The 16,710-nt window shown below is 37.2% G+C and overlaps 1 long non-coding RNA gene across 1 annotated transcript in view; it reads right to left on the reverse strand.

Annotated features, from left to right (window-relative positions):
- LOC119802437 overlaps positions 1-16,500 on the reverse strand; it is a 37,214-nt gene extending 20,714 nt beyond the window's left edge. The window contains exons 1-2 of the long non-coding RNA XR_005283433.1: positions 16,423-16,500; positions 3,672-3,772 (exon numbers count right to left, since the gene is read on the reverse strand). This is a non-coding gene — a long non-coding RNA (uncharacterized LOC119802437). The remainder of the gene's footprint in view (positions 1-3,671; positions 3,773-16,422) is intronic.
- Between the last annotated feature and the right edge of the window lie 210 nt (positions 16,501-16,710).

The raw sequence follows: 16,710 nt of genomic DNA on the forward strand, positions 1-16,710 counted from the left end.
AGAAGACATTGGACTTTCTAATAATGCTTACCACACTTATTTTTCACAAAGCGATTCCCATCTTTTTATTCTCTTAAGCTTATCTTTCAATCGTTCGCTTTTCCAACAGAGCAACGCTATTAAATAAAAATAACACAATTTATTCTTCTGTTTTCTACCCCGGAAATCAATCTCTGATATCCTGTGTATACTTTCCATTCCAAGACTGACTCTAAACAGATTTTTGCCTGTCTCCTGTCCCAACTTCACACCCTTTAGACCTACACTTTCCTGTTTGTTCTCAGCTTTTCTTACACCTTATTTCTTTTGCCTTCCCTGTCCTTTTTTGATTTTCAAGACAAGGTTTCTCTGTGTATCTCTGGCTGTCATAGAACTGATTCTGTAAGCCAGGCTGGCCTTGTCCTCACAGAGATCCACATGACTCTGCCTCCCTTAGTGCTGGGATTCAAGACATGTTCCAGGCTGTTGCTTTCACTCATGTTCTCTCCTCTCTTTTCTCTATTCCTTGTTTTTAATCTCTATTTATGCTCATTATTCTTACTTTCCTACTTTCTCTCTGTTCTTGCTTCTCTCTCTCTCTCTCTCTCTCTCTCTCTCTCTCTCTCTCTCTCTCTCTCTCTCTCTCTCTCTCTCTCCCATCTCGCTATTGTATTATCCATATTTTTCCACCTCTCCTCCTTCTACCCCTAGGTATTCTCTGCCAGTTCCTCAGATCCTAGTCCTACTAATTTACCTCTCTCAGGGAAAATTCTAAAGCCTTGGTCCTCCAAGGTGCTTAAATTCCACCTTACACACAGAACTTATAAAACAACCCCGGAGGCATCATAGAGGATGACAGTTAATCCTCTCATAACTTTTTTTGACCATCTAACAGATCCATTGCTCTTGAGGACAAAATCAGATGACCTTCCTGCATATCTGAAAATAGCCTAGTGGGAGGCAAAAGATGCTACATGGACCTGAGTCTAGGTGGGAGCACACAGAGGATAAAATATCACTGTAAAATCTAGATTTTGTAGTCATGCTGAGAGATAAATTTTAGATGGAAGCATGGTCTACAGTTCAGATAGTTCTATCTGCACTTCATACTCTGTCAACACCTTCTCTTGTGTTCACATCTTTGGAATTTTGGCTCTACTGAAATACCTCCTCACAACGTCTGGAGTCACTCGCACTTCAGAGTTCACTATGTAGTCTAGTCAGATACATCCTTGATGGCAGAGTACAAGGGAAGCAATAATGTGTGTACTTGATTGTTTTATTCCTTTTTTAAATTTTTATTTAAAAGTGTTATTTTTCATTTTGTATACCAACCTGAGTTCAACTTCCCTCCTCTCCTCCTGTTCTCACAAATCTTCCTCTAACCCAATGTTTATCCACTGCTCAGAAAGGGTAAGGCCTTACATGAGGAGTGAACAAAGTCTGGCATATCAAGTTGTGACAGGACCAAGCCCCTACTCTCTCTATCCATGCTGAGCAAGGTATCCTTCCATAAGAAATGTGCTCTAAAAAAGCCAGTTCATGCACTAGGAATAAATCCTGGTCACACTGCCAGTTCATCTACAGAGTGCCCAAGCTACAAAACTGTCACCCACATTCAGTGGGCCTAGTTTGGTTTTAGGCAGGTTCCCCAGCTATCAGTCCAGATTCAGTGAGCTCACTCTATCTCAGGTCAGCTGTTTCTGTGGATATTCCCATCATGATCCTGATCCTTTTACTCATGTAATCCCTCTCCACTTTCTTCAATGTGACTCTAGGAGCTCAGCCTACTGCTTATCTGTGGAGCTCTGAATCTACTTCCATAAGTTACTGGATGAAGATCCTATAATGGCAGGTATGGTGGTTATCAATCTGATTACAAGGGAGGCCAGTTCAAATATCCTCTCCACTATTGCTGGGAGTCTTAGCTTGGGTAATCCTTGTAGATTTCTGGGACTTTCCCTAGCACCAGATTTCTCCCTAACCCCATAACGGCTCCCAATACCAAGATATCACATTCCTTGCTCTTCCTCTCTCTACCTCCCCCTACTCAATTATTCCATTTCCCCATTTTCTCCTTCCCTCTAAACTTAACTGCTCCTTCTGCTTCTCCCATTTTATTCAAGCACTCTTGTCCATTCCTGATTCACTGGGGCATCCATGTATGTCTCTATTAAAGTCCTCCTTGTTACCTAGTTTCTCAGGGGTTGTGGATTATAACCTGGTTATCCTTTGCTTTATTACATCTATTACCCACTTATGAGGGAATATATACTGTGCTTCATTTCTGAGACTTGGTTACCTCACTTGGGATGTTTCTTTCTTGTTCCATACATATACCTAAAATTTCAAAATGTCATATTTTTTGTAATTCGAACTTCCTTTAAATTTTTATCCCATTTACCCTCATTTTTTATTGTTTTTACTGCACTATACATTTTCTTACCTCCCTTTCCTCTCTCTCCTCTTGCCTTCTACCCTCTCCAATGACCACTATGCTCCCAATTTACTCAGGAAATTTTGCTTTTTTCTACTTCCTATGTAGACCAAAGTATATCTCTCTTAGGAGCATTCTGTTGTTTTGGTTTTCTGGGGTTGTGGACTGTAGGGTGTTTACTCTTTGCTTTGTGTCTAAAAACTTATGAATGAGTATATAAGATTTTTTTTTTCTGAGTCTGGGTTACTTCACACAATATGGTTTTATCTAGATCCATCCATTTCCCTGCAGATTTGAAGATGTCATTAATTTTGTCACAGAGAATAACTCCACTGTGTAAATGCACTACGTTTTCTTTATCTACTCTTAAATTGAGGGGAATCTAGGTTGTTTCCAGGTTCTGACTATTATAAATAATGCTTTCTGTGAAAATAGTTGAGCACATGTCTTTGTGGTAGAATTGAGCATCCTTTAGATGTATACCCAACAGTGGTGTGGCTGGATCTTGAGATAGATTATTTCCTAATTTTCTGAGAAATTAGATTACCAATTTCCAAAGTGGCTGTACAAGTTTGCCCTCCCACCAGAAAGGGAGGACTGATCCCATTACTCTGCTTCCTTTCCATCATCATTTGTCATTGGTATTTTGATCTTGGCCATTCTAATAGTTATAGATGAAATATCAGTTGTATTGATTTGCATGTTAAGAATGTTGTGCATTTCCTTAAGTGTCTTTCAGCCATATGAGAGTCATCTGTTGAGAGTTCCCTGTTTATGTCTCTACATTTGTTTAATTGGATTATTTGATCTTTTTGATGCCAGGCTGGACTGGAGAGAAGGTGAATGGAGCAGAAAAATAGAAGGGAGAAGGAACTGATGTTGTTTGTAAAGAAAAAATAGTAAAAATTAGTTAAAAAATGAATTAAAGATGAGATAATTTAAATTTAAGAGTTAGTTAGAAAGAAGCCAAAGCTATTGACCAAGATTTTTAATAATTAATAATAAGTCCCCATGTCATTATTAGGGAGCCAGCACTCCACCCAAAATATCATATACCTACAATATTTTGATATTGAATATGGGCATGCAGAATATGAAGTTTTCTCTGCTAGCTTTTAGTCCTGCTTTGGACCAGCATTTTCTCACTATACACCCATTTTTCCCTTTAGAAAATAGAATGTATATCATGCTTCAATTTATATTAGAAGTATTTGATCTGCATTTTAATTTTTATTTTACAAGACATTATACTTACTAGATTATAATGAAACTCCTTCCAGGTAGTTTGATAGGCTGACTTCAGGACTCTTTTCCTTTTCTCCAGACAATCCAGTTCTCACAGTCTCATCAACATCCCTGTAAAAGAATACCTGCTGAGGTCTTTGTTTTCATTCTGACCCCATCCCTAAAGTATCACAAAGATCTTCTCCTTCAATATTCCTTCTCCCAAATCATCCCATTATCCCAACCTCCAAAACCACCATACTTTCCCTGAAATCTCATAAGCTGAATAGGTCAGGGAAACAGGTAACCAAATTAAAGGCCTTCACTAGTCTCTCTTCTCTGACAAATCTAATTCCTCATTCTCATCCCTAGTACTGCAAAGGAAACCTGCTTCTGTATTCCTACCCCAGCCTTCCCATGTCTCCTGTGAATTGCACAGACCTTCCTCTCCAAAGTTCCTTTCATGACTCTGCTTTATCTAAGCACCAAATTCCAGCAGGCACCACAGCTAAACCAAAAGCCACTCCAGACAAGGAACCAGACAAGTTAACAATGGTGATTCATTTCTCCCTCTGTTTCTCTGATCTTTATTTCTCCATTATCATCCCTGGATCTTTAGCAGAACACCTGCTGTGGTCTCTCTTTCATCTCTTGGCCATTATCAAATGATCAAAAAGATCTTCTCCTCCAACTTTCCTGCACCCAACTCATCTCATTATCACAGCAACCTCAGCAGGGATGACCTGTGAGTAAGTAACTGAGTAGTGCATGGAAACAGAGAAGACAGAAACATGAAAGGAAAACAGATAAATAACAAAGACAAAAGCAGAAATCAACACATACACCTGTAATAATCCCAATTCCAGATACCTAGATGGCAGTATAGAAAAACAGACAATAGGGAAGTATAAAATGGCAAGATCTCCCAAGTAAATTGGGAGCATGGGGACAATGGGAGAGGGTTGAATGGGATGAGATAGGCAGGGAGGGGAACAGAGAAAAAATGTAAAACTCATTAAAATCAATTTTAAAAGACAGATAACAATAGTGAGGGAAATATCTTTATTAGAGACCAACAACACTTTCACAGTAGTTTCTGAATACTTCAGCATTGCTCAACCACAGTAAAGATGCATAACTGCCTATATGAAGATAATAGAGTTTCTTAAAGAGAAAAAGAATATATCCTTTGAAGAAATTCAGGGAAACACAAGAAAACAGTGTAGATAAATGAAGGCATCTGTTCAAGATTTTGAAAACAAAGTAGTACGATAAAGAGATTTGACATTTGATTACATGGTTTCCAGTTAATGACTCTAGTTGAGAAAGCTTAGAAGGTATGGCCTTTAAGGAGGAAGAACATCACTGGGTGGGGACTTTGAGAGTTTACAGTCTCACCATTTCCAGTTTACCCTCTCTGTTCCATGCTTGCAGTTGAGGTGAGCTCTGAACTGTTCCTGCCATTATGTCTAGCACTTGGTGTCATATGCTACCCCTCTGTGATGGTAAGGGACTCCTCTCTCTGGAAACTTAATCTCCAAATAAACCCTTTTTTGTATAAAAAAAGAGAACACAATGTGCGGAAACAATGTAAATGAAAAATTTACAGGTTCAAATATGAACAACATAAATAAGCTTGACTAACAGAAAACAAAAGATGGAAGAGAGATTATCAGACATTGATGATACAGTAGAGGACATGAATACACAAAGTAAGGAAAATATTAAATCTAAAACTCCTGACACAAAATATTCAGAAAATCTGGGACACTATGAACAGTGTCCGAAGAATAATAGGAATAGTAGAAGAAGAATCCCAGCTCAAAAATTCAGAAAACCTTTCAACAAAATCATACAAGAAAATTTTCCTAACCTCATGAAGAAGTTTCTAATAAAAGTACAAGAAATACACAGAACACAATATAGTTTGTGTCAGAAAAGTAAGTCCCCTTGGCATATAATTAATGAAGCAATCCAACATAAAGAATACAAAAAAGTATAGTAAAACATTAAGGTAAATTGGCAAGATAAGAGATAAAGCAAAACATTACAAATACACCTGACTTCTTAAAGCTGAATCTAAAAGCAAGAAAATCTTGGACAGATGTGCTGTAAACTCTAATACACTATGGATGACAGCCAAGACTATTATACCCTGCAAACTCTCAGTGATTATAGATGGAAAATTTGAGATTTTCCATTGTAAAGCCCAATTTAAACAATATCCATCTAAAAATATTGTGCTACAAAAACATTTAAAAAATTCTAACCTAAGGAGCTTAGCTACAACCATGAAAACACAGGGGATAGTTTATCTTTATAAAAAGCAAATTCAAAAGTAGTCAAGTAACAAATATACACACATTACCATCATCACTAATAACAGCAGCATCATATTAACAAGAATCAACAAACATTGGTTATTGATGTCTCTTGATATCAGTGGTCTGAATTTCCCATTAAAAAGGCTAACATAATGTATGAAAACAGGATCCATGCTTCAGCTGTATCCACGAAACACACACCAACATCAAGGACAGACTTTCCAGAATACAAAGAAAATGAAAACACAAACTTATTTTATTATTATTCAAAAATGAATACCCAAACTTATGTGCCACAATGAAAGCTATGCTAATAGACAAGTTCATAGAACTGAGTGCCTACATAAAACAGCTGGATAAATCTCATATAAGCAACTTCACAGTGTATACCTCAGAATAAAGATTTGGAAAAAAAATGCCAAGAAAAAGGACTTAAGAAGAAAGCAGTTGCAGCCCTTTTAATGCCTAACAAAAAGGATTTCAAACCAAAAGTATTAAAAGAGATCGGGAAGGATGCTACATATTCATCCAAGGGAAAATACATCAACACAACACTTCACTTCTTAACATCTATGCCTTAAAGATAAGGGGCTCCCAAGTTTATAAAAAGAAGACTATTACTACTTAAATAAAGATCCTCAAACACTGATAGTGGGAGACGTCAATATCACACCCTCACTAGTTCACAGGTCACCCAAAAAAATATTAGACAGAGAACTACTGACACTAGCAGATGTTGTAACCAAAGGGACCTAACAAATAATTGTAGAACATTTCAGCTAAACAAAAAATACATTTTTCTCAGCACTGCATGTAACTTTCTCCAAAATAGATAACGTAACTTTCTCCAAATAGATAAAATATTCAGACACAAAGCCAGTCTCAAAAGATACAAAACAACTGAATTAACTTCCTGTGTCCTATTAGATCACAGAAGATTAAAGCTTGATATTAATATCAGAAAGCTTATAAAAACAGAGAAACATAACTCTCTAGTCAATGAAAAGTGGGTCAAAACAGAAAAAAAGAAAGAAAATAAGAACTTTCTAGAATTCAATGAAAATTATTACATATCATAATAAAACAGGATACAATCCTATGGGGCAAGTTCATAGCACTAATTGCCTTCATAAAAGAGGTGGAGGAATCCCACACTGGCAGCATAACTGCTCACCTAAAATATCCGGAACACAAAAGTCATCACATCCAATGGAAGCAGATGGCAAAAAGTAATTAATCTCAGCACTGAAAAACAAAAAACCCAGTATAGCCAAAACAATCCTATACAATAAAAGTACTTCTGGAGGCATTACCATCTCTGACTTCAAACTCTATTACAGAGGTACAGTATAGAAAATAGCTTGGTATTGGCATAAAAACAGAGATATTGACCAATGGAATCAAATAGAAGACCTGGATATTAACCCACAAACCTATGAACACCGGATTTTCAACAACGGAGCTAAAATTATACAATGAAAGAAAGAAAGCATCTTTAACAAATGGTGCTGGCATAAATGGATGTCAACCTGTAGAAGAATGAAAATAGATCCATATCCATCACCATGAACAAAACTCAAGTCCAAATGGATTAAGAACTGAAAGCAAGAAAACAATACAAAGAATCAATGAAACAATTTAGTGGTTCTATAAAAATTCATAACATTGACAAACCATTGTCCAGATTAACAAAAAGGCAGAGAAAGCTTTCCAAAGTTAACAAAATCAAAAATGAAAAGAGGGCATAGTAACAGACATTGATGAAATCCAGAGAATGAGTCTTTCATTCTCTAATAATTCTCTATTTCTCTATTTTTCTCTCTCATATAACTGTCCCTTGTAAGGAGCACAACTGTAGAAGGAGCGGTGGGGCTGTGTCCCACCACCCAGCTAGCTATACACCCAAAATAATTACATGAAAACTGTATTCATTTAAACACTGCCTTGTAGTATGGAGGCGAGCAGGCGCCATTCTGTAGTGATGAACTGCAGACAGGCCTGCTTTTCGTCCCACCCTGCTCCTAGCTGCCTGGCTAGCTTATTCCCCGAAATAACAACACACAAACTGTATTCATTTAAACACTGCCTGGCCCATTAATTTCAGCCTCTTACTCACATCTTGATTAACCCATGTCTAATAATCTGTGTAGCACCACGAAGTGGTGCCTTACCAGGAAGATTCTAGCGTACATCCATCTTGGGCCGGAGCTTCATCGCATCTGACCCAGAGAGCAGAGGCATGGTGATTTATTATGTTCCCTTCCCAGCATTCTGTTCTGTCTACTCCGCCCACCTAAGGGCTGGCCAATAAAATGGGCCAGGCAGTTTATTAACCAATGAAATCAACTCAAACAGAAGACCCTACCACATCACTGCCTGGCCCATTAGTTTCAGCCTCTTATTGGCTAATTCTCATATCTTGCTTTAACCCATATTTAGTAATCTGTGTAGCAGCACGAGGTGGTCGCTTACCAGGAGAGATCTTAACTTGCTTCCGACTCAGAGAGGGGAGGCATGGCGACTGCCTGAAGCGTCTGCCTTCTTTCTCCCACAATTCTCTTCTGTCTACTTCGCCTACCTAATTTTCTGTCCTATTAAAGGACTAAGGCAGTTTCTTTATTAACCAATGAAAGTAACACATTGACACTCCTCCATCACACAACAATTTATGCTGTCTTCAACTGATTTTTATGAGATTGAGAATATAGTTTAATACATAAAATATATATTTCTATCTTTCATTAAAAACCAAAATACAGAATTATGAAATGGCCATATGTGACATTACATTTCATGCTAAATAAAATGGAATTGAAAAAAGGGTCTTAGTTAGGGTTTCTATTGCTATGAAGAGACACCATGACCATGGCAACCCTTATAAAGTAAAACATTTAAACTGAAGTCTTCCAGTTTTAGAGGTTTAGTCCAATATCACCATGGTTTGACATGATACTCTGCAGGCAGACATAGAGCTGGAAAAGGAGATGACAGCTGAAAAGCAGCTACATCTTGATTCAAAAGTTAAAGGAAGTGCATTGAGTGTCACGCTCATTAAATCTTGCTCCAAGGAGACGTCAAATCACACCCCCACAGTGATACAATACTCCAACAAAGCCATACCTCCTAATATTGCCACTCCCTATGAGTTTATATAGGTCAATTACATTCAAATTAACACTTTCCACCTCCTAACTCCCAAAAACTTGAGGAAATATTATATTACAAAATGTACTTAAAAAGTTCCCATTGCCTATCACAGACTCAATAATGTTTTAATGTGAAAAGTCTCTTTGAGATTCATGAAATTCCTGAATTGTAATCCCCTATAAAATCAAAATCAGAAGAAATCACATATGTCTACCATAGAATGGCAAGGATAACATTAACATTCCAAACTATGAGAAAGGTAGCACAGTGAAGATATTTTGCAACAAAGCAAGACCAAAAATGATCTGTGCAAATTCTAAACTCTGCATCTTTGTGTGAAATGTAAAAATTCTCTTTAGATCTTCTACTATTTTCAACTTTGTAGACTACAACATACTTTTTTTTATATCTTGAGCTGGTTCTACTCTGTTAGCAACTTACCATAGTAAGTATCCCACAGTGATGTCATCTTCAAAATCCTGTGGTCTCCAAGACAATTCAGGTTTCAATCTCACAGCTTCACGTAAAGGCCTCTCTAGACTTTCATTAAGGCACAACACTGACACATGCTTATCCTCAGGCCTCTCATTAGCTGTGCTGGCACATTCAATAACCCATTTTTATTATGCTAAAAGTCATAACCATGTGGTTAAAGCTGTCCAGTTCTGTTTCTTACTGGGCCTAAAACATGGCCTCATTTTTTCTATTTCTAATGGTTTTCTATTTCTAAATGGTTTATTTCACCGCCTAAGCTTCTCTGTCTTGAAACTGGATTTTGAAGTCTTGCTTTGTGTTCAAGTATGTAGCCAAATTTGGAGAGAATTCAATGAAATGCTTAGGAACATGCATTTTCCTTTCTGTTTGGCTGGAATGTTTTGTAAATAACTGTTACGATAATTGGTTTATATTTTCAAATAGGTCCAGCAATTCAGTTTAGATTTTGTCTGAATGGCTAACTTAGTTTGAAATTCTATTGCTATAAACAGATACCATGATCATAGCAATTTTTTTAGAAGTCCTTTATTTGAGTTTTTTACTGAGTTTCAGAGGACAAGTCCTTTATCATCATGGCAGGGAACATGGCAGCATTCAGGCAGACATGGTGCTAGAGAAAGAGCTGATATATTTGGACCCTGCAGACAGCAGAAACAGACCATCTCACTGGGAGGAGCTTGAGCACAGGAGACCTCAAAGTACTCTCAATAGTGATTTATTTCCTCCATCTAATAAGGTCATAACCACTCGGACAAAGCTACCACTCCTGGCAGCACCACTCCCTTTGGGTGCATATTTTTCAGAGCACCACACTCCACTTCCTGGCCATGTGTAGCATGACCATATTAAATTCAAAAATGCTTTCATTCCAACTTCAAAAGTCCCCATAGGCTATCACAGATTAAACAATGTTTAAAAGTCCACAGTTCAAAGTATCTTCTGAGATTCATAGAATCTCCTAAGAGTAATCCCCTGTTAAAAAAAAAGTTTCAAACTTCCAACATATAATATCACAGGCTATATATTATCATTCCAAAAGACAGAGGAGTAGCACAGTGAGGAAATATGGGACCAAAGCAAAACTGAAACCCGGCTGGGCAAGTTCCAAACTGCATCTGTGTGTATGATGTCAAAATTATCTTCAGATCTCTGAATACTTTCAGCTTTGTTGCTGCAACAGGCTTCTTTATTTTGGACTGGTTCTATTCCCTGTTAGCAGCTTTCCTCGGTAGGTATCCCAAAGCTATAGCAGATTGAACTTCTTGTGTTCTCCAGCGCTATCCAGGCTTCAATGTCACAGCTGCATGCAATGGCCTCTCCAGGCCTACCTTCAGGAACACCCATAATATATGCCTAGCCTCGGAGGCTCTTCTAAGTCTTAGGGGCAAATTCCATAGGCCCTTTCTTCTATCTTTAACTCTAGAACCACATGACAGAAGCTGCCATGTTCTGCTGCTCACCAGAGCTGGAAAATGCCCTCCTTGTTCAATTACATCTTCACCAGTCCTCTGTCCTTTACTAACTAAGCTTTGCTCTCCTGAAAATGGATCTCTAAATCAGGTGGTTGCAGCCTCAGAGACCCAGCAGTATATCTTCAAAATACTAAGACTGCTACACCTGGCTCTAAGATCTTCTTTAATTCTTTTTCATAAGTTTCTTAATCTTCTTATCTCTTTGAGCAAAGGAATTAGTACTATTACACTACCTGGCACTCCTTTTTCTTGTCAAATTGAATATTTTATTTTTTCCTTTCTCTACTTGCTCCTTCCACTATAAATATAAGAGGTAGCACTAGTAACTATGTCATAGAGTCTATACTAGGCTGCTTTACGATTTCCTCTACCAATAAAATTAATGCATATCTCTTCAGTTTAGCCTTATGCAGACTCATTGAACAGGAGCAAATTACAAAATCTTAATTATCAAAATATTACAAAATATCTTCAGGCAAGATATAGAAATACTTCTTTTTTGAAACCTCTTGAGTCTTTGAGTCCCCCAAACTGCTAATCAATCTCAGTATCATTGTCTTCCATGCTTCTACTAATTGGTCCATAAAGTAGTGCTGAATGCATCCCACCACCTTCCTAACCCAAAGAACTAAAGTCCAAATTTCTTCAAACCAAAACATGGTCAGGCTTATCACAGCAATCCCCCAGTCCCTGGTATAAACTTCTGTGTTAGTTAATGTTTCTCCTGCTGTGAAATGATACCATTACCATTTCAACACTTATAAAGAAAAAAATTCAATTTGTAGGTAGCAGTTTCAGATGTTTAGTTCATTATCATCATATTGTGACATGGCTACATGAAGGTATGCACGGTGGTGAAGGAACTGAGATGTGAGAAGAAGATGCATCTTAATCTAAAGGAAATAGAAAAGGCAATGACTGTCACACTGGGTAATGCTTCAATAAAGAATACTTCAAAGTCCATCGCCCTCCAACAAGGCCATGCCTATTCCAGCAAAGCCACGCCACCTAACTGTCACTATTTGTGAGCCAATGGAGCCCAACTGCATTAAAAATACTGATGAATAAATATTCCTCCTGAAACCCATAACATTTTTAAATGAATCTACCATTTCTGAGAATATGATTTTTTTCTATAAATTGTTATCTTGTGGAACCCCAGCACTCCCAAAATCATTAAGGGTATTACTGTTGTTTATGATTGCTGACGGAAACTAATTGGTAAGACCCTAATTTTGAAGAAAACACATGCTACATGCAGGACATATGAAAATAAAATTTGAATCAATCAGAAATCTTCTTCCATTGTGCACAATATTTGTAGTGCTAGCAGTTAAGCAGGTTGCTGCAACAGAAATTTCAACAACAGTCTTACCCAGATGTGCTACAATACTGCATAGAAAAATCCTGAACAAGTGAAAAAAGATATGGCTATTGATTCAATAGTGGCATGACTGTTTGGGACTAGGATATTTTTTAAGGAAAAAAAGGCTTGAAAGGACATTATGACATAAGGAAACTTGAAAGATACATATGATTTCATTGAGGACCATCAACAGTTTGGCATGCTCTTAGAATTTTTAATAATGCATAATGTCAAATTAGGTGTTACCAGTATATATTCATATGTCATCTGAATACACTTCTCATAGATAAAATCTGAACATTAAAATTTGTTATTTTCACAAAATTGTTTTTCTTATAGGTCCTCTAATATTTTCCATTTTGGTCAACAAATATTCGTTCTCATAGAAAAAACTTCCCCAAATATAGTGCTGCTCTATGCATTTTTATTAGTTATATATAAAGAGTAAATAACTGGAGATTTTATGACTATTTGAAGCTCAGACAGCTGATTTGCCTTCAGCTGGAACATGGAATCCATCTAATAGCCTGACAGCAGGAAACTCCTGTGAAGCATCATTTATAAACACAAATGTGTTGCAGTAAGTTGCCAAGACTGCAGCCTAGTACATATGTAATAATAGATCAAACTATAGTTTCTTTAACACCCAGATTCAATTCTGTTTTCACAATATTTTTGGTTTTTAGAGACAGGGTCTCCCTGTAGTTTCTAGAGCCTGTCCTGGAACTAGCTCTTGTAGATCAGGCTAGCCTCGAACTCAGAGATCCGCCTGCCTCTGCCTCCCGAGTGCTGGGATTAAAGGCATGCGCCACCACCGCCCAGCTTCACAAATTTTTTATCTCACCTACATATTATATTTTACAGCACTAGAAGGGGAATCATGAGAAAAAATATATATTACCCAATGAAGAAACCTTATTATGTAAAATATATTAATTCCAGTACTACTTGTTTTTCTGTATCACTTTATACATTTCATCTTTGTAGGCTTTCTTTTATAAATTAATGTATAAAGATCGAAAAGGAAAGTGAGAATAAAGAAAGCAAATATTTCATAGTGTACATAGATACTAGCAATGGGAATGATGATGTGTCAATAGTATTTTCCTTTCTCCACATAGGCTCATAAAAATCTTTAATTTTTATGACTATGGCTTGTTGTGCACTGTTTATTTGTTTGTTTGTTTGTTTATTGAGTTCAAGCTGAAGATCAGAAAAGCAAAGTAACAGCCATTAGAGAGACCTTTTACCTCTAACAAATCTTTAGAGCAAAAGGGCGAGATCCTGTCTCCACAAATCCTCAGACGCCACATTTCAGTGAGTTCCTGTCTCTTCCCCTTTATATTACTCTCTCTGCCCAATCATATTGTTCCTGTCTCCACCTCCCTAGTGGAGGGATTAGAGGTGTGTGACTCCCAAACACTGGAATTCAAGTTGTGAGCCATCACCAACTGGATCTGTTTCTGGATTGATGTTGTGTAGTCCAGGTAGCCTTGAACTCACAGAGATGTGTCTGCCTCTGTGTCCTGAGTCCTGGGATTAAAGGTGAGTGCCACCCTCAGAGTCTCTAGTGGCACTGTTTAAATTACTTTGTGTTCATAAGTATTTGGAAACATAAGCCCCATAGGATATATGGAAAGAGAGGCCCAATAAATATATGGAAAGGTGGGACACCATGGAACCTATCAGCAATTCTGTGTTTGATATTATACTGCATTTCTACACAGAAAAAAATATGTAGGACTATTTCTAAAAATGATCATTTAATAATTTACATATGAAAAAAATATTTTTCTCTCATTACACAAAAGTAACTAGAACTATGCACTTATGTATATTTGTATCTAATTTCTACTCTTTGAGGAAGACTAAGTGACACACTATCTATGGGTAGGAATATAACTTATTAAGTGTTAAATACTATGACCAGTAATATTAGTAAATTGTCTCCTAAGTTGTAGAGCCTGTGTAGCCACAGGATCCTGGCCCCCAAAACAGTACCATGTATCGGTTTCATCTAATGGAATTGGCTTTAAATCCTATTAGAAAACTATTGTTTACTTGTATTATATCCATGTCCTTACAGTACCAGTTGGCATGGTTTTTTCATAGGTCATAAATTTTGATTACTGGAATTCAAAGCTGGATAGGACTGGTGATTTCTTTTCCACTCTGGTAGCATGCAGGAAACCTCCCAGCACTTTGAAAGCTATCCAAGAGGGACCAAATTTACATGTCAATACTATATGCATTTCGCATTGTTCTATGTTTTAAGTGTATGGTGTCTTCAGCAACAGGGCCTTACTTTTAAATTCTAGAGCTAAACCTTAAATTTTAACAATGCTCTCTAAATAATGGGACTACCCTGGAAAACGGCTTCAGGGAAGTAATGCATTTCTGGCATTAGACTTTGTGTTTGTTAGTCTATAATGTCCAAGAGAAAAACTGTTGCCCTGTTATCTGTTGATGCTAGTGTTTTGTTTGTTTGTCACGACCATGTTTCTCTGTGTAACAGCCCTGGCTGTCCTGGAACTACTGTTGATGCTATTTTTAAATGGTTATAAGTGTATCTACATATTAAAGACAGTTTTATAGTTGTAGTTTCCATATAACTTATTCAAAATGATTTAATGTTATTTATACTTCACCACATTCCCTCCTTTGCCTGGTTCTTCTATTCCCCCTAAACATTTAACCCTGCATGTAACATGATTTCCCTTAGTACTTTATACTGTTGTTTCCTAAATTCTTTGTTCCATTTAAATACACTCCCATGCTCCCTTACCTGTTCCCTGACATACATAGTTATTCCAAGTCAGTTTTACCTCTGAATCTTTGTGTGTGTGTGTGTGTGTGTGTGTGTGTGTGTGTGTGTGTGTAGCCATGATTCCACAAACTTTAACCGAATATCCATGAATTTTCTCTGTGGTGCAGATCACCGTGGAAAGTGTGTTGTGATTTCCTCACCCTCCCAAGTATCTAAGATTGCAATTCTACGTTATCAGGTGCCACTAAGAATTTAACTTTCAAAATTGGATGTGATCATCATGGATGGAGAATAGTGGGAATTTAACAAACTGTAAAAGTAGGGAGTAACAGAAAAAGTCATAAAGCTCCGTCTGGATAATGGGGCCTGTAGTCCAAAGGTAAGAAAATGTGACAAGTACATCATGTCCTCCATTAAGACCCTGGAAAGAGGAACTAAAAACTCATGAGAATTTTAGGGATGTGCTATAATAGCATTCTGTCTGCTTCAAATACACTCATACACAGACATTTACAATGTTTTGGTGATCTTCAAACACACAGGCTAGTTTTTCCATAAAAATAGCAATAAATTAATTTATAACAAAGACTATCAATTGTTTCCCAATCAACAGAGTTACTACTAAGCAACATACAAAATATATCTGTATCCAAATCAAAAACTTAAAACCTACATGTGTGTGGAAATATAACCATACTAGACTGGTTACTTAGTGTGAGTGAAACCATGATTCTGTCTGTAACAGGAAAGAGGGATCTGTATTTCTTTTGCTTTCTAAGTTTCAATTTGTTTTCTGCATTACTATGTAGAATCTAAAGCTGTTAGAGGAGTAAATCACGGGTGTTTGTTAAAGGTTGAGTTATGCACATTGTTTTATTTGTTAAAATGAATGATTTTAAATTTACATTAAGATATCAAAATAAGTAAAATTTATTGGAAAATATAATATTATATCTTATTAATAATTTTTGGTGAATGATAACTTAATTGCTTCTAGATAAACTATATCTCAAAAGGGTGATGCTTGCCGAAATCCCATAAAGAAAACTTCATTCCCTGTATTCTAGTCATCTTTCCTTTCAGCCTCCCTCCTTCCGTCCAAGACACTGTGATGCTCTTTACGGCGATGTTCTCCTTCGTTATTAAAACTATTTTCTAAACATATTCCTAGATTATTCTGAGGCGTGGACTTAGAAACCGATCTCCTTTACCTTTCGCTGCCCTCCCCAAGTCGGCTAGCGGTTCTCGCTGTACCTTCATCTCTCGAAAGATGCGCTACCGGAAGTGCGTCACGGTCCAGCTGCCAAGGCTGCAAAGGAAAGGAGAGGAAACCACAGGCACCAAAGTTCATCTCTCTTTGAGGTTTCCCCCGGAGGAGCAAATATCGACGCACTTCCGGGTTGCAGCCGAGTACAGTTGAGCCTGGAATTTCATTGTTTAAATGAAAGTTTCTTTTTCTTCGCGGTTTTCCAGAGCAGCAAACACAGTCGCACTTCCAG

Source organism: Arvicola amphibius, chromosome 12 (assembly GCF_903992535.2).
Source record: "Arvicola amphibius chromosome 12, mArvAmp1.2, whole genome shotgun sequence".
In the NCBI taxonomy this organism is placed as follows: Eukaryota; Metazoa; Chordata; class Mammalia; order Rodentia; family Cricetidae; genus Arvicola; species Arvicola amphibius.